Source organism: Misgurnus anguillicaudatus, chromosome 25 (genome assembly GCF_027580225.2).
Source record: "Misgurnus anguillicaudatus chromosome 25, ASM2758022v2, whole genome shotgun sequence".
Taxonomy (NCBI): domain Eukaryota; kingdom Metazoa; phylum Chordata; class Actinopteri; order Cypriniformes; family Cobitidae; genus Misgurnus; species Misgurnus anguillicaudatus.
The window spans coordinates 34,303,937-34,320,774 of record NC_073361.2 but is presented as its reverse complement, the minus strand read 5'-3'; positions in this window follow the sequence as shown (position 1 = coordinate 34,320,774).

The following is a 16,838-nucleotide window of genomic DNA, read 5'->3' as shown; positions in this document are numbered from 1 at the left end:
CTCTTCTTCTTCTTCTTCTTCTTCTAGGGTTTTATGGCGGTTGGCAAACCAACTTAAAAGGTGCATTCCCGCCACCTACTGGAAAGGAGTGTGAAGCGCATATTTGAAAGGAAGATTTAAACTTAACCTACTCTGTCAAAAAAAAAAAAAAAAAAAAAAAAAAATTATAAATTTAAGAGTTTACACAGAAGTGAATTTTACATCCTATTAAATAATCCTGTTTCCTTTAAAAATATAATTAACTCGTGATATATTTTTGATTGCTTAGCACCTTTCCCTAGGAGAACTTGAAGTGTCATCTCATTAATCTCAATATTTCTTAAAGCTTGTTTTAACTTGAAACGCTCTCTTTCATAAGCTTCACATTCTATGAGCACATGTCCTACAGTTTCAGCTAATCCACATTTATCACAATTTCCATTGTCATGCTTACCAATTCTTTGAAGACATTTATTTAATAAACAATGTCCTAAACGCATTCTTGTGACTAATACATCCTCTTTCCTATTTCCGAATCTTCTTCTCACTGAACCAACTTCTCCTTGAATACCGTAAAAATGTCTACCTTTTATTTCTTCATTCCATTCCTTCTGCCAAATTTCCTGTATTTGTTTTGCTATTATCACTTTAATTTCTGTCTTACTTAATGCCACTTCAATATCCTTTTGTGGATGTTTTAATGCCTGCTTGGCCAAATTATCAGCCTCTTCATTTCCTTCCACCCCCATATGCGATGGAATCCATACAAAATTGACCAATAATCCATACTGTTGTGATCTGTAAAGACTCTGCATTACTTCAAAAATCATGTCCTGCCTTGCTGATGATGTTCCACTTGCCAAGCTATACAAAACTGAAAGAGAATCTGTACAAATCACTGTCCTTGTTGGTTGTATTTCTTCTATCCACTGTAGTGCTAGACATATTGCTATTATTTCTGCTGTGAATACAGAAATATGATCTGAAGTTCTTTTTGATATTCTGATATTAAAGAGTGGTATATATACTGCTACTGCTGTTTTCCCGGATTCTGGATCTTTTGAACCATCAGTATATATTTGTACTGCACTATAATACGTTTGGTCTATGTATTGCTGTATATCTAGACTATTTAAGCCATCATTCTGCCTTTCTTTACTCAATTGAGTATCTATTAAAGGCATTGGGAAAAGCCAAGGGGGGATTGCTGAACTATTTACAGTGGATGCAACATTTAATTCATTTAACCCCATCTTCTGAGCCTCCTCACTGGCCGTCCATCCAAAACTCGATATCTTTTTAATTCCATGTTCCCAACATTCCTGCAACACCATTTTAATTGGATGACGATCCGAATGTCCCTTAATACTTATCCAATATCTCATTTTTAACTTAAGTCTACGAATTTTTTGAGGCATTTCCCCCATCTCTACTTGCACTGCCGGTATTGGAGAGGATCTAAAAGCTCCACAACAAATTCGCAAAGCCTGCGACTGAATTGTCTCTAGCTTTACAAGTTGAGCTTTAGATGCAGTACAATATACCATACTGCCGTAATCTATTGCTGATCTTATTGTGGCACAATAAACTGTCTTAAGGGACTGACAACATGCTCCCCAATCGATTCCTGCTAAACACCTCATGACATTTAAAGCTTTTTTGCATTTGTCTACAAGCTTCTGGATATGCATTATGAAATTCAATTTAACATCCATCCATACACCTAAAAAACGCACAACTGCTGTTTGCTTCACTTCTTGTCCATACAATTTAATGCTAATGATAGGGTTACTTTTCTTTTTTGTAAAACAAATTACTTGAGTTTTGTCTACTGAAAACCGAAAACCCCATTCATTTGCCCAATCCTCTACTAGTTTAACAGCATTCTGCAAACATCTTTCCACATATTTAACATTACGCCCTCTTTTCCACAGCGCACCATCGTCTGCATATAAAGATCTTCCAATTCCTGTATCAACCTTTGAAAAGATGTCGTTTATCATAATGTTAAACAGAATTGGACAACTAACGCTTCCCTGAGGTGTTCCATTCTCTATTGTGTATATCTGAGAAAAAACATTATTAACTCTTACTTGTATTGTTCTGTTGAACAGGAAATCCCTGATCCAGTTATACATTCTACCCTTAATTTCCATTTTTTCTAATTTAATTAAAAGTCCCTCTTTCCACATCATGTCATATGCCTTTTCGACATCAAAAAATACCCCAACTAATACTTCCTTATTTACCTGTGCTTTCCTTATTTCAGATTCTAAACACAGAACTGAGTCCATTGTATTACGTCCTTTCCTAAATCCACTTTGGTAAGGTGATAATATATTATCCCTTTCAATGACATATACCAATCTACTCATAACCATACGCTCCATTAGTTTGCACAAATTTGACGTTAAAGATATAGGTCTATAGTTACTTGGTTGTGAATGATCCTTGCCTGGTTTTGGAATTGGCACTATGACTCCATGCTTCCAATCTTTTGGTAATTTTCCTGACTTCCAAACCTTATTAAAAAGCCTCAAAATTGGTTCCAATGCTGTCTCTGATAAGTGTTTAATCATCTCATAACAAATGTCATCTCTACCAGGAGAAGTTTGCTTAACCCCTACTAGCACTTTTTTCAATTCATACAAAGTAAATTCTGAATCCAACGTATTTCCCGAAGGCCCTTTTACCTCCAGTAAATGAGGATATTTACTTAGTATCTGAGCCCTAGTTTTCTTCATATCCTCAGCTAAATTTGAATTACTGTGGATTTTTACAAATGTCTCTGCAAACACCTCTGCTTTATCACTTTCAGATATAATTTGCCTACTATTATATTCTAGTACTGGTATGTTGTAATCTCTTTGTATTCCTCCCATCTTTCGAATCATATTCCATAACTCACTTATTTCAATGTCTTCCCCTATTCTATTACAAAATTCCCTCCAATACTTCCTTTTCGACGTTCTTATAACTCTTCTCACTATCGCCTGTGCCCTTTTATAACTAACTAAATCGTTGAAGTTAAGTGATCTTCTTACCTTCTTGAGAGCTTTATTTCTCCTTTTAATTGCATCATTACACTCCTCATTCCACCATGGCATATACTTCCTCTTGATGCCTGCCTTCCTCTTACCTATTACTTCTTCAGCTGTACTCTGAAGAATCTTACATATTTCATTATTAAAAACATCAACATCTTCCAGACATTCACTTATTTCCTTCATTTTGCTTTCACATACCTCCTTATATACATCCCAATCAGCTGACTTGAACCTCCACCTAAGCATTCTTTCCCCCACTCTTTGTTCTATTTCTACTCCAACTTTACTACAAATAGGAAAATGATCACTTCCCATTGTACTTTCTCTTAATACTTTCCATTCACATTTACTCGCTAAACTTTCAGAGACTATTGTCAGGTCTAATGCTGAATGATTTCCCTTATATAAATCAATTCTAGTATGACTTCCATCATTCATGCATACTAATCTTCCCCAATCTAACATATCTTCAATGATCTCACCATTATAATCCGTTTTATCGCTTCCCCATACTGAACTATGAGCGTTAAAATCACCACACCACACAGTCTTTTGACTACCATTCCCTACCATACTTTCTAGGATATCTTTGCTTAACTTATCACATGGATTGTAAAAATTAATTATTCTTATAGACCTACATCGCAATTCTTCCCATATTTCCACCACCACAACTTCTATTTCCCTATCTACCTCAACTATTTTATATCCAATTCCTTGTTTAATAAATGTAGCTACTCCACCTCCATTCCCTTTATGTCTATCCCTTCGAATAGTAATATAACCCTGTATTAAAAAATTGTATTGTGATCTAAGCCAAGTTTCCTGTATACATATAACGTCTGGGCTTTCCTCCTGGTTTCCTATAAATTTCTTAAATTCCTGTCCATTTGCAAACAAACTTCTTGCATTCCATTGTAAGATAGATAAAACCATTAAGATCCACCACATAATGTCTGACTGTTTACTACTTGACTATTCAATATTGGAATCTTGAGCCTTTCATTTATCATGTCAACATTGACATTCCCCATTTCCAAATACTTTTCTGCAGCTCTGATAATGATTTTGATTCTTTCTGTCCTGCTTTCAGTTTGAGCTGAACAATTCACTACTTCAGCGATAAATGCTAAAAATGCCACCTTATCCTCCATTACTTCCTTATCCCCACTTTGCTCTTTCCTCTGTATTTTTGTTTGTATTTCTTCACCCCTAGTTTCATTTGTTTTTGGTATCTGGTTAACTTTCTTCAAAGCCTCAGCGTACGTTATCCCTTCTGATATCTTGACATTTTGAACCTTGACTGCCTTTTTCCGTACCTGACAACCACCGTATCCTGCACTATGATCCCCCCCACAATTGCAACACTTAGGATTTACACCTTGCCCACACTTGCCGTACTCATGTTCACCTCCACATCTCGCACATCTCTGTTTGCCTCTGCATACTGCCGCTACGTGACCAAATTTCTGACATTTATAACATCTCAGTGGAGGAGGAACGTATGGTCTAACCTCATATCTTACAAATCCTAAATAAACTTTTTCTGGCATTTTATTTCCATCAAAGCTTATCATTACTGAAAGGCTGTCTTTCTTTTCGTTATTTCTAACGTACTTGAGCCTTTTGACAAATTTTACCGATGCTCCTGTAATGTTCTTTTTAATCGTATCCTCCGTGATATCTGTCGGAATCCCTGATACAACACCTCTGATCAAAACCTTTCCTTCTGGAATTGAGCAAATCACCTTACGTCCAATCATTGATTTTATCCCCAGGGCCGATTTTTGCTGCATACTGTCTTTACAAAACAACATCAGATTACCATCCCTCATAGTCTTAATGCTTTCGACGGTCCCTATCGTTTCTTTCAATGTTTTCGTCAGTTTCAACGGATTAATTGCTTTCACCGAGTCAACAAACTTCAACAGTACCTTATACTCCTCTTTCCTTCTTCTAGCCTGGATTTCTCCCTTCTCACTACCCGAGTCAGAAGATTGTCCCTGTTGTTTCTTCCTTTTCCGATTTTCTACTACATTCCACTTACTACTTTCAATCCCGCCGCCTCCACTATCCACATCCTCCATTTCCGGATCGCTTCCGGAATCTACGCTACTTCCTTCCATCAGCGCTCCAGTCACAATCCAGCTGTCGCCAACCGCCTTTCCGTGACGCGACTCATCGTAGACTGTGAATGTAACAAACTTCATCAGTCTCGTGCGATTTCAATGATACGTAAGAAGCGCGATGAAAGTTCTGCAGCTGCGCAAACGCAGACTGTTTGCTTGCTTTACTTCAGACTCGCAGTGCGCACGCGCAGTTCCACGTCGGGCGCATCCTGACTTCCTGCAGGATTCCAGAGATGCGCCAATAAACCTGTGCTACCTTCTGAAAATGTATTTAGTTAAGAGTTATTGTGGGATACTTTATATTAAACCATTCATAGTTTTTCTTCTCTCTACATATTATGTAAAAATATGTACATTTGCATTTTAATGGATTAATTATGATGATTAAAAAAAGATATTCATTAAGTTCTGATGCTTCTGTTATAATGCATTTTAAATACGAGAGATATAAAAGTTACACAAATGAGCAGTTGGCAATAAATAATAAAAGAAAATCACAATTACCCAATTAAAATATAGTGTAAACTTCATAACACACACAAAAAGCACAGACACAAACTGTAATGTATATTTCCTAACATACTTTCATTAATCACTGCACTGTAACATCTTGTGTTTTCAACAATGTGTATTTTTCAAAAATAGAAACAACAGAATGAACTAATAATACTTCCTGCCTAAATCAATGTGATATTAAACAAATACAGTATTCAGGTCACATCATATAGCAGAAACACACGAATCATTCATAAATATAAAGTATACAGACCTAATTTAAAAGAAAGTCTATGGGAAAAGACCTTTAGTGTAAAGACTGAGAAGCTCAAGCAGTGTTCTGTAATGACCAGCAGATGTCAGACATGTGACACAAACAGACAAAACATTGTTTTCATCGCTACATGATGTCATTATGTGTTGGGTTCGGGTTCACTAGTGTAATAAATGATCAAACCAGAATCATTGAAATAGATCCAGAGTTTAAAATCAATAATGCACACACATAATGAATGAATGACTTTTATTTCTCATAAACATAAATATTATAGATGACTTTATTTTTAGGTGCTGGATGTATTGAGGTTAAGTCCTTAAATTATTTATTCAAATTTGTTTTACATTATTTATGTGCAATGCCCAGCTCCCCATTTATTCAGTAATTTTATTTTATTTTTTCATGTCAGACCAAAAAATTATTTAAAACATACATGTCAATTACAACTAAAACCAATGTGCTAAAGAAAGGTTTCAAGCAGTGTGCAAAGCTCCCAAATACGATAAAGTGCATTGTGTTATTGCCAAACCTAAACCCAAGTGCAGTCAAATGTGTTCATGTTAAAGTCAAAGTTCACCCAACAATCAAAAATCTGTCGTCATTTACTCATCCTCATGTTGGTTTAAACCTGTATGAGTTTCTTTATTCTGTTGAACACAGAGGGAGATATTTTGATTAATGATGGTAAGCACAAATTTGATGGTACTCATTGACTTCCGTATTTGTTTTTCCTACTAAGTTATTTTAGTGGATATCGTGTATACTGCATACAGTAATAGTATGTTTTGAATGTCTGTATACAAAATGCAACACTTGCATCCTGTAAACATTCAGCAGTCCAACAAATAAATCTCAAATATCAATGAAAACTCTAAATAAAAATCATGTTACAGTGCTCAATAAATGTTCAACTGCAAAACCAAGTCAATGAGAAATTCAATTCTGTCTCAGCATCTCAGCATCTTCATGCTCTAAAGCTTTGATCACAAACCTTCATCCACATCACAGACAACATTATCCCTAAAAAGAGAATAAAACCCTCTTGATATCACACCACAGGTCAACTGATTTTCCTTTATAGTGTCCTGCTCTTCCTTATAATCTTCCTCCTCATCATCATCATCATCACCTCTTCCTCATATTCTTGCTCCACAGTCTCTCTGATTGTTTTTCTTTCATTGTTGATATGAACACACCTGTACAGTCTGTGCTAGTTTATAATGTGTACGATTGGTAAAAACATTATTAGCACAAAGTGTGAAAAATTTTGAGTTGTTGTGTTTACTTGGAGAATGGGTTTTAGTGTTTTAGCAATTAACAAAAATTGTAAGAAAGGACAAAGATGTTGTTTTTTAATCCATTTTTATGACTCTTTACAAAGAACATTTTTTACTCCTAAAATGTTGTTGCACAAGTGTGAAATGTAATCTATACTGTAACTTTGTGTTGAGACGTTCATAAAGCATCACAATGACAAATGAAAGAAAAAAACAATTCACACCCAAATAATTTGAGTTTATACAGCATGCTCACACATTTATTTTTATTGGTTTTTATAATTTTCATCACATTTCAGGATATTGTGGGTCTTAAAAATTCTTCAAACAAGCTGAATTTAAGTTAAAATATTCTTGCTTTAATGTAATCTTCAGTATAGTTTGTGCTTCTAAAGAGTAAAAACGACATAGTTTTTAGGTTTTTTGTCTGATTTGAAGACCCAACAGTATTATTAGTGTCTGGATTTAAGATCAAATATCTTACATTTACACTTGCAACGTTTACAATTTCAGATTAATTTTTAGTGAAATATTAGATTAGTTTTTATAAATAAGATTTCCCAATAAAAATCAATACTATCAGTAAATAAATATAAGCTGAAACACAATGACATTGGAGTTTCAGTCATGTCTCATGTTGCATTAATATAGCCACATGCTTTGAATGTGACGTTGGTGAGTTGCACACTAGTAAGTGAAGTATTTGATTATATCATTAACAAATATAAACAAACACAGAGTGCGAGAACTTTTGACTTATCTGTGCGTGGACGATCGAAAGTTTTACTTGAGAAACTGTGTCAAAGGATTTCTCACCCTTACATGAGAGGAAAGTTTCTGTCTCGTAACAAGTCAGAATATGAATAGAAATACAATAAATATCTCTGCTCTATATAATAATTTAACATTAAACACTTGTCCTCATCATGTCCACCTTAACCACTTAGACTTGCTTGGTAAACTAGTTAAGTTTTACTAATTGATCCTACAGTTACAGCAGCACCAGAACAACCCTCAGCAGTATGAACCAGTCAGAACCAGTTTAAACCGCACAGAATGTAATGATTGTGTTTGTTGGCAGCAAACCAAATAACTTCAGACTATATTGTATTAACATGAGATTTCTCTTTATTAAAAAAAACTGTGCATTCATTTTATCACTTTCAAAATCAACAACAAAAAAACTTTCATAAGATTCATGGTTTCTGTGAGATGAAAATGTTAAATGTTATGACAACTCTGTATGAAGAAAGATTGCAATATTTACACATTTAGATTTCACATCAGTAAATGTAAACTTAAATCAAAGCTAAGATTATTAAAATAAATCATAAACATTTATTACGGGGTCAAGCTAATATGATTGTGGAAGAGCAAATATGTTAAATGAATGAAAAGGGTTTGAAAATGTATCTGTGTTTTTTCAAAAACAAAAGAAACAAAGTATGATTTACTACATCAACTAAAATATTGTGTTTTTTCATGAATCTTGCTGTTTACACAACAGGACAGATGTGTGATGTTCTTCTGATGGTCCTCTGAGATTTACACATATCTGTGTTTTAGTTTTCTGGTCATGTGTGTTTGATGAATCATCATCATTTGAAAGATGAAGTGTGTAAACACACAAAGATCTGTCAGTGTTGATTCAGAGTTCAATAAGTTAAAATGAGTGGATTTTGTAGTTTTCATCAATGGTTTTCTTCCACGAAAGGCTAATGTGCAGTACGGCAGTCATGATGATTTTCTTCTTTTAACAATCAGAGCAGAAACAAAATGAACAACATCTGAAAGATTTAACCAAGAGAAACAGTTCAGTGTGACCTCTGAATATTTTGTCATTGTCCTTTACAGAAACACTGACGTCTATTTGTGCAGCTTTTGCAAGAACTTCATTCCTTGTTGTGTTACTGGATCTGTGATATTTTAAAGTGGATGAGGATCATTGTTATTTCACTGCTTAAATGATAAAGCTAAAATGAAATGATACATTTTCTATCAGTATGAGATTCAAACCCATGACATTTGAGCTGCTGATGTCATGCTCAGGAACACTCCAGGAACAGGAACACAATTATTTTGTCCCTCCCTAATCAGTGTTTTATATACTGTATAATCATTTAGAGACAGCTCATCGCCATGGGAACGTTTGATGAGAGTGAGACAGGTGTCGCCCAGCAGCGTTGTCTGTCAGTGATGATGGTCACAATGATGGTCCAAGACAGACTCGTTGAAGAATTAAGTTTGTCTCAGATGTTTCATCATTGGATGAATTCAAATAGAAATCTGATTAAACAATCGTAAATTGCAGAGATCACATTGCTGTATTTGGTCTTGAATAATTTGATGCAAAATGTTGAAGATGATGTTTGAATAATTGGGAAATTTGAGCAGAAATTGAGACATTTTTCACATTTTGTTCTTGTGAAACCCTAGAGGAGACAAACTAATATACAATAATGACTTATCTGGGAAAAAAGCTGAAGACTTCACCAAATATCCTTTACTTGTATTTATATCATTGCTAGAAGAAACAACTGAGATCTTGTTTATGCAGTTTGTTTCTGTAGTAGAGCGACTCTGTAAAAGCACTAGAGAAATGAAACTTGACTTTTTCAACATTTATCATTTTTTGAAGGCATCAGTCATTCTGTCAGAAATAATCCCTGAGCCATACACCTGTCAATCAATTTTGTTTTCAACTGCTAATAAAAGTTTTAAGACATAAAGCTGTTCCATAGATTGCTGTGCAAGTGAATTAATTACTAAAGCTCAGGAGAGATCTGTGCTGTTTTGATTTATGAGCCAGATTGAATCAGTCTGCAGTTGGGTTGCCAGATTGCTGTTAGACTGAAGACGTGTTTTAATGCTCTAATAATAAACCTCATGTTCTCATAGGGATAGGAACTCATTCTTTAGCAGGATGAGCTGATGAGTCAATGCTAATATAAAACAACAACAGACAGTTATATTGTCAGGAATTCTTGCGGAGGCTTTACAGAACATATCTGTCGTGTCTGTTTTGCTCCGGTCACAGTAAATCCACTGCTGTCGAGAATAAAACACATAAACACGTTGAAGAAAGAATGAAAATTCAGACAGCAAGATTTATTAATTGCTTTCTCTCTTAAGAAATCATCTTTTAAACAGATTCTTATTTTATTAAAACCTCCTGCATTTTTGCATTATTTTCATTTCTGTTTTCAAATAAAAGATTTCTGAAATAAAATGATACTTCTGAAATATATTTTGATTTGAGTTGCTAGTTTTAGTGGAAGCTTTAGGATTTCTTATGAAATAAATTATTTTAATTTCATGAACCACAAAATCATTACATGACTCTTTGATAAGCTTAAATATTTTATAATGAATTAAATGACTGCTACAGTGTATGTGGATCCTGTGACATTTTTTTTTGCATTCTTTAATGATTTTTAATTGTATTGACTTTAGTGCATTTATATTTGTGTGTGCGAGCTGAAACTGACAGGTTGTTTCTTAATCTCTCTCCTGTGAGATTAGCAGGCTAAATGCTTAGAAATGGGCTTTCAGAAATCTTGATTATTTTCTGCTCACATCATTAGCTTTGTGTTTCAGTCTGTGGGATGAAAACTCACCCTGCACTGAATAATGTGAAACGTCATTAAATTACAGCATTGAATGTGAAAGATTCATCTTGATTATGTGACAGAGGTAAAGATGATTGCAGATTCGCCAGAACTCCCTCAGCAGTTTCATTCAAATCTCAATCTCAGATTATACACAGTCTGTCTGTAACCCAATATCAACTATTAAACTTAGAAAAGATGCATGTGTGAACATCTCCTTGAAATGTGTGTGAACGTATATGTTTATGTTGTGCATGTATTGTGTATGTTTATGCTTATGTCATGTGTATTTGTGTATGTCAGGTGACCCCAGTTTGAGAAGCACTGGTCTACAGTAAATGACTCTGTGTGTGTGATTGTGTTTATGTTGTGTGTGGATGTTTTGCCAAACTGCCCTGATTTTTTCCCATGCTCTCATTTGATATTTTGGTCTGTTTTGTAGATATGAGAGGGGTCCCTGTGGTCCTTTTGAGCCCAACTGAGGGTCTCTGCACACACTGCTCTGTGTCAAAAGCATTCCTGAAGTCTCTGTGAAGTCTATTTCCTCCATCAATGTAAAACTACTGTATGGAAGGTTCTTGCCAGTTTTGTCATCTGGCTGATTGCTCCTAAAAATAACAGAAGTCCTATAGTTAACTAGTCGTCCTTAACTGTTTCTAGATGACATTTTGCTTGAAAGTAACATCAGTATGGTCTTTGACAGCCTTCTATCTGTGTTGAGAAAATACATCAGATTGTACAGAGATGTTGGAGCCGATGATGTAGCGGGCAGCGCTTTCGGCGAGCTGAGTTTGATTCCTGTCTTAAAGTTCTTTACTGGACCCGTCCCCCTCTCTATACCCTGTACTGTCTGGCAAAAATGTCTTTAAAAAAATATTTTATAGAGATAAATCAGAGGTCACTAAGAGTTGCTGGTCATCCATGAGTCTCGTATTTGTGTTGTTCATAGGAAATATCTATGAGAGGCTTTCTAGAATATTATATTCGTACCAATCTTTCAAAATGGAAAATGTATTTTATTAAATCTGAAATGTATTTATTTATCTGCCTCTTTATAATTCAAATGAATAAAATCTCATAAGTTATTTAGATTCAGTGTGATTCTGCTCACAAGGCTTTGTATGATAAGAGAGAAGAAAGACTAGATTCATCTTTCTCTGACCTGAAAGATGTTTTAAAAAGAAACAAAACATCAATGACATAATCCGCTTTTTTGTTTTGTTTTCATAAAGGATTATATACTGTAAACATCTCTAAAATAAACACTTTTAGCTAAATAACTGTATAATTATTACAGTATATCAAACCACTTACAGCAGCTTGCATTGACACTACAGTGTGTGTATAGAGAAGAGAACTGACTCTGATCCTTTATTCATTTGCTGGGTTCTTACAGACCAAATAATGTTTCAATAATAACACTAAAATCTTTTCTGATGCACATTGCTATAAAACTAAATGGAGTTGGATTCTGTTTGTGTCATGTTTTACAGCTGAGGTCTTCATATTGAATCTGCAGGGATTTTCTGATCATATTGAGCAACACTTCTTTATGTTTTACAAAAGTTCAAGTGCAATGTTTCTGTATGTTTTCACAATGGCAGTGTTGGACCACATCAGAGTCCCTGGAGGAGCTTAAATCCAGCTGTCTGGAGAGCACATTGCTCCATGAGAAATCCCAGCTGCTCATTTACACATCGCTTCCCGTTTTACTGACAAGAGTAATATGAAACAAAACCTGTCGCTTTAAAAGCAGTATCAAGACACTCAAAATAATTATAATTATTCATTAAACAACATGTTTAACCAGATTTTGTCAAAACTTGATTTTATCATGTTCAGTCAACTAACTTTAGACTTTATTCTTATAGAGAGTTGGAGAGTTATATATTCATTTAGAGAGTTGCAGGACTACATGAATGATTCTGGATTTAGTTACCAACATACTTTTGCATTAGGAGAGTACATTTTTTTGAATAAAGGATTATTTTTTGTATTTGTTAGTGTTTAATGTTTATTTATGTTGGCGATTTACAGGAGTTTATATTTAATAATTTGAATTCATTTAATTGTCCTTAAATTAATTTAACTTAACCAATTTTTACACAACGTGTTTCTAATATTATTTAAGTAGAATTAACTGGATTTTAAGGCAACCAGGTAACTTATTTTTTTAAGTTAAACCAACAAATATTTTTTTACATTACAGAAGGGTGATGCTTGTGTTTTTAGATTGTGTTAGGTGTATTGTTTCACTCTCTTCTTCATCATTTTGTTTTGAGAAAAGCTGCAAGTTTTCTATAAGAAATAGACAAGAAAGATTATTGAATATTCAGCTTTATTATATAACTATTTATTCATTTATTTATTTTGGGGGGGGGGACTTATTTTAAGTTCTTGATGCCATGGCAAAGGTAAAAATTGTACGACACATAAACTTATCCCTATATCAGCAAACTTAATTTAACTTAACTAACTTTGTCAGATTATTCTGGTTTACAGTGTAAATGCAATTTAAAAAGTCAAAGAAAACTGTGTGGATGTCATTTCAACATAAAAATATACAAAAACTAAATATAAAAGCAGGTGTTGCTTTAACATTCAAACAAACTACAGAGGATTTTTACTCAGATTTAGTACAGTCATTATTAAATTAAACTTAAATGAAGCAAAATCTTTTTCTGATCTGACTGACAGAGATGTATGTTGTTGTATGTTCATTCACACTCACAGATGTTTTGAAACTAATATTGAAATATTTCTCTCATACTGGGAGAAACACACCAGTCAAATGAGACACGTTATTAAGACTGCAATGATGAGATTACAAAAGACCCTGAGGCAAGATTGTAATACTGCCAGCAATCTCACACACACACAAAGAGAGAGAGAACAGATAACATCTCAAGATGACTCAAAAAGACATGCTGAGGTGAAAGAAGACTGAGAAAAAAAATGTCATCTTTTCCAGGACAGAAAACATTGCACTGATCTTCTCATTTCATTCATCAGTCATTGTATAGATCTAGCTTAGAGATGTCAGATACAAACGTAAAAATACATTGAGAGGACATAATTTCATCGTATTTTTTAGTTATGCTGAAATATTTGTACAAATTAATGTTATGCAAACTATCACCAAGTAAGGAATTTGTGGCATTGAACTCCATAAGGTGCTAGTAGAGAAATCAGTCTAAGATGAGTCACAGTCAATGAGTAAAATGTTTTCTGTGAAGCCGTTTAAGGCACGATATGAAAATGTCATGAATTTAAATCAAATTGAATGAATGAACTTTTACAAATGCTTTCTACAATTCCACTACTTCAGTCAGTCAAATAATGCTGGTGTGTTTTATTGCATTTAAACGTCATCAACAAACCATTTACAGTCCGTTTAAATTTAGATAAAGTTTTTTAACTATGTGACGACGTGCAGTGGAGATATAACAGAAGATTCTCAGCGAATAACGGTTTCATGTTTCTCATTGTTGAATTTGTAGACAGGATTTAGTTTCACACAGTTTGGATTTTTTTCTGAGCTTTTCCTTTCATAACATCCCAGAATGCCCAGGGTCCCGTAAACAGACACAGAGGCCTTAAGATCTTCTCTCCTGGGGCATCGGCTCTGGTCTGTAGATAGACGATATCAACTGGATCTAAAGCTGTCATGGAAACACTGAGACATGAGAGACAGAAGCACTTGTGTGTGGATTTATGTCAGATACAATCTCACAATATTCACATAATGATGAGGACAGATGTGAAGTCACAGCTTTCTTCTGGTTTCCACAAACTCAGAAGTCAAACCATCATCTCACAATCCAAACACTTGTGTAACATACACATCTCTCCATATTCATACCTCACGCCTATGTTGTTTGCAGTGGTGGCTCGTGACTTCTTTTCCGAGGTGCAAAACTCGTCAAAACATCATCATGTGTGTGGATTGTCATGTCAAAATATATGTTCTGTGTGTCACATTAACCTGAGGGCATCACGCGTAATGTCAAATATCAGAAGAGGAGGCAGCGGCCGATTTGTTTAGTTTGATTTATTTTCTGCTTCTGTGTAATGTCCCATCTGATTCACTTCTCATATCAAATATCTTTATGCTACATTTGAAAACTTCCTGATATTCTAGAAGTCACAGAAGCACATTTTGACCCCATTAGTTAAGAAATCACGAGTAAAGGTCATCTGTATATGAAATCATTCTGGTTTCTTAAGATCAACTTTCTTCACTGTTGAAGTTTCAGCATTTCTGTGATTACAGTGAAAACATCCGCAGAGATTTAGATTCGCTTCTTATCATAAACTGTATGAGAAGATATCTGAGCTGAGACACACAGACACGGACATCCATGTTTCTAAAGCTCAACTAGAAGATCATTGTGTTAGCCAGGCAAAAGGTTGTGGGTTTGAGTGAATACTGAGGTGTTTGGGAAATATCGAAAAAACAGATCATGCATAGTATATGTAAGGAATAATTGACGACGGGCCATTGAATTATAAGAAAATAATGCACGTCAAGGTGGTAATGCGGCACGATGCGAAGCGGAGACATTATTTTCAAAGGGCCGGAGTCAATTATTCCTCTTATACCACGATTACCACAAACATTGCTCTGGTGCCTATTTTTAAGACATTTGACAAGTTAGGTGTGCGGTTTACAGTAAATAATAGAACAGTTCTCAGCCAATCAGAATGCAGCATTCAACAGAGCCGTGGTATAATAATGTGATTGTCCATTAGAAAAGAAAGAAGAAATGGAGAGTAAATAAAGATGTTTGATCTCACACAACTGTGATTTAATGGCAGGGTTTGCAATCAAAAGAGATCTCAAAATATTTCTGGTGAATTTTTGAAGAAAAGCCTGTCAGTCCTGTGAGCTTTGAAAGAGAAACCTGTGAGCAAAAACATTTTGTTTTGTTTTAGGTTGATAAAGCATTGAAATCATCTTAAGGGGCTTCATTCATCTCCACACATATTTACTGTCAAGTTTGTCAGATGAGCTGCGTTTGTCTGGTGTTTTGGGTTTGCTTTGTTAATTGCGAGTTTCCATTGTTTGTTTATTTGTGTGGAAACCTTCCTTATAAAATTCACAGTAAGAAAGCTTTGATTTGTCCTATTGCTTCCTGAAATACTCCGTCCCCAGATGAAATTGTTTGGGATTCTGACGTTTGTTGCTCCTAACAGAAATAATCTTCTCTAGTTGGACTTTTGTGTCCAAGGATGTTTAAAAATATATATATATTTTAAAGTGCAGCACGTCACGATGGCTCTGCGTTCATATGAAATAAACGGTGAATGTCATTGATATTCAGCAGCTTCATCATCACTTCATGAATATTAATGAGTGAAATACATCAAACTATTATCAGATCTCTTGGTTGTTTATTGCAGTGATTCGCTCATTCAGCTTTACTATATAAACCTATAATAATAAAATGACTGTTTGTGTAAAACGTTGAATTAGAGTTGCTGAATAACAGCAGAGTGTTTGACAACTAAAGACGATCAAAGTAACACTTCACCTTGAACTCTTAATATCTGATCTGAGATCTCTGTTGGGGATTTCAATGGTCACGTCCACAGCAGGCAGAGATTCTCACGTCACAGAAATTTGGCCGGCCAGATATAATTAGCTCAGTTTTTCTTCAGGGTGAACTCGCACTCGGTCATGTGGGATTTTAAAAGTAAACAGGAAGCATGTGCTTCAGTCGCTCGCCTCCAAAATTTTAAATTGTGATTTTCTGTTTCTCAAGGCAAGCACCGAATATAAACTTCGAACAGTTCTGGAGGATAAATTCCTGCTAGAAAAACCAGCATACCAGCAAGACCAGCATGTTGTGTTTCGGTGCTGGGCATAGACCAGCATAATTCCCATGCTAGTTTGGTCACCAGCTAAACCAGCACCAAACCAGCATGGGAATCTATGCTGTTTTTTTAGTGTTTTTAAACTGATCTCTTGCTGAACGTCTCTTAAAAACAACAACAAGCATCTATCAATATATGAGGCCTGTTGT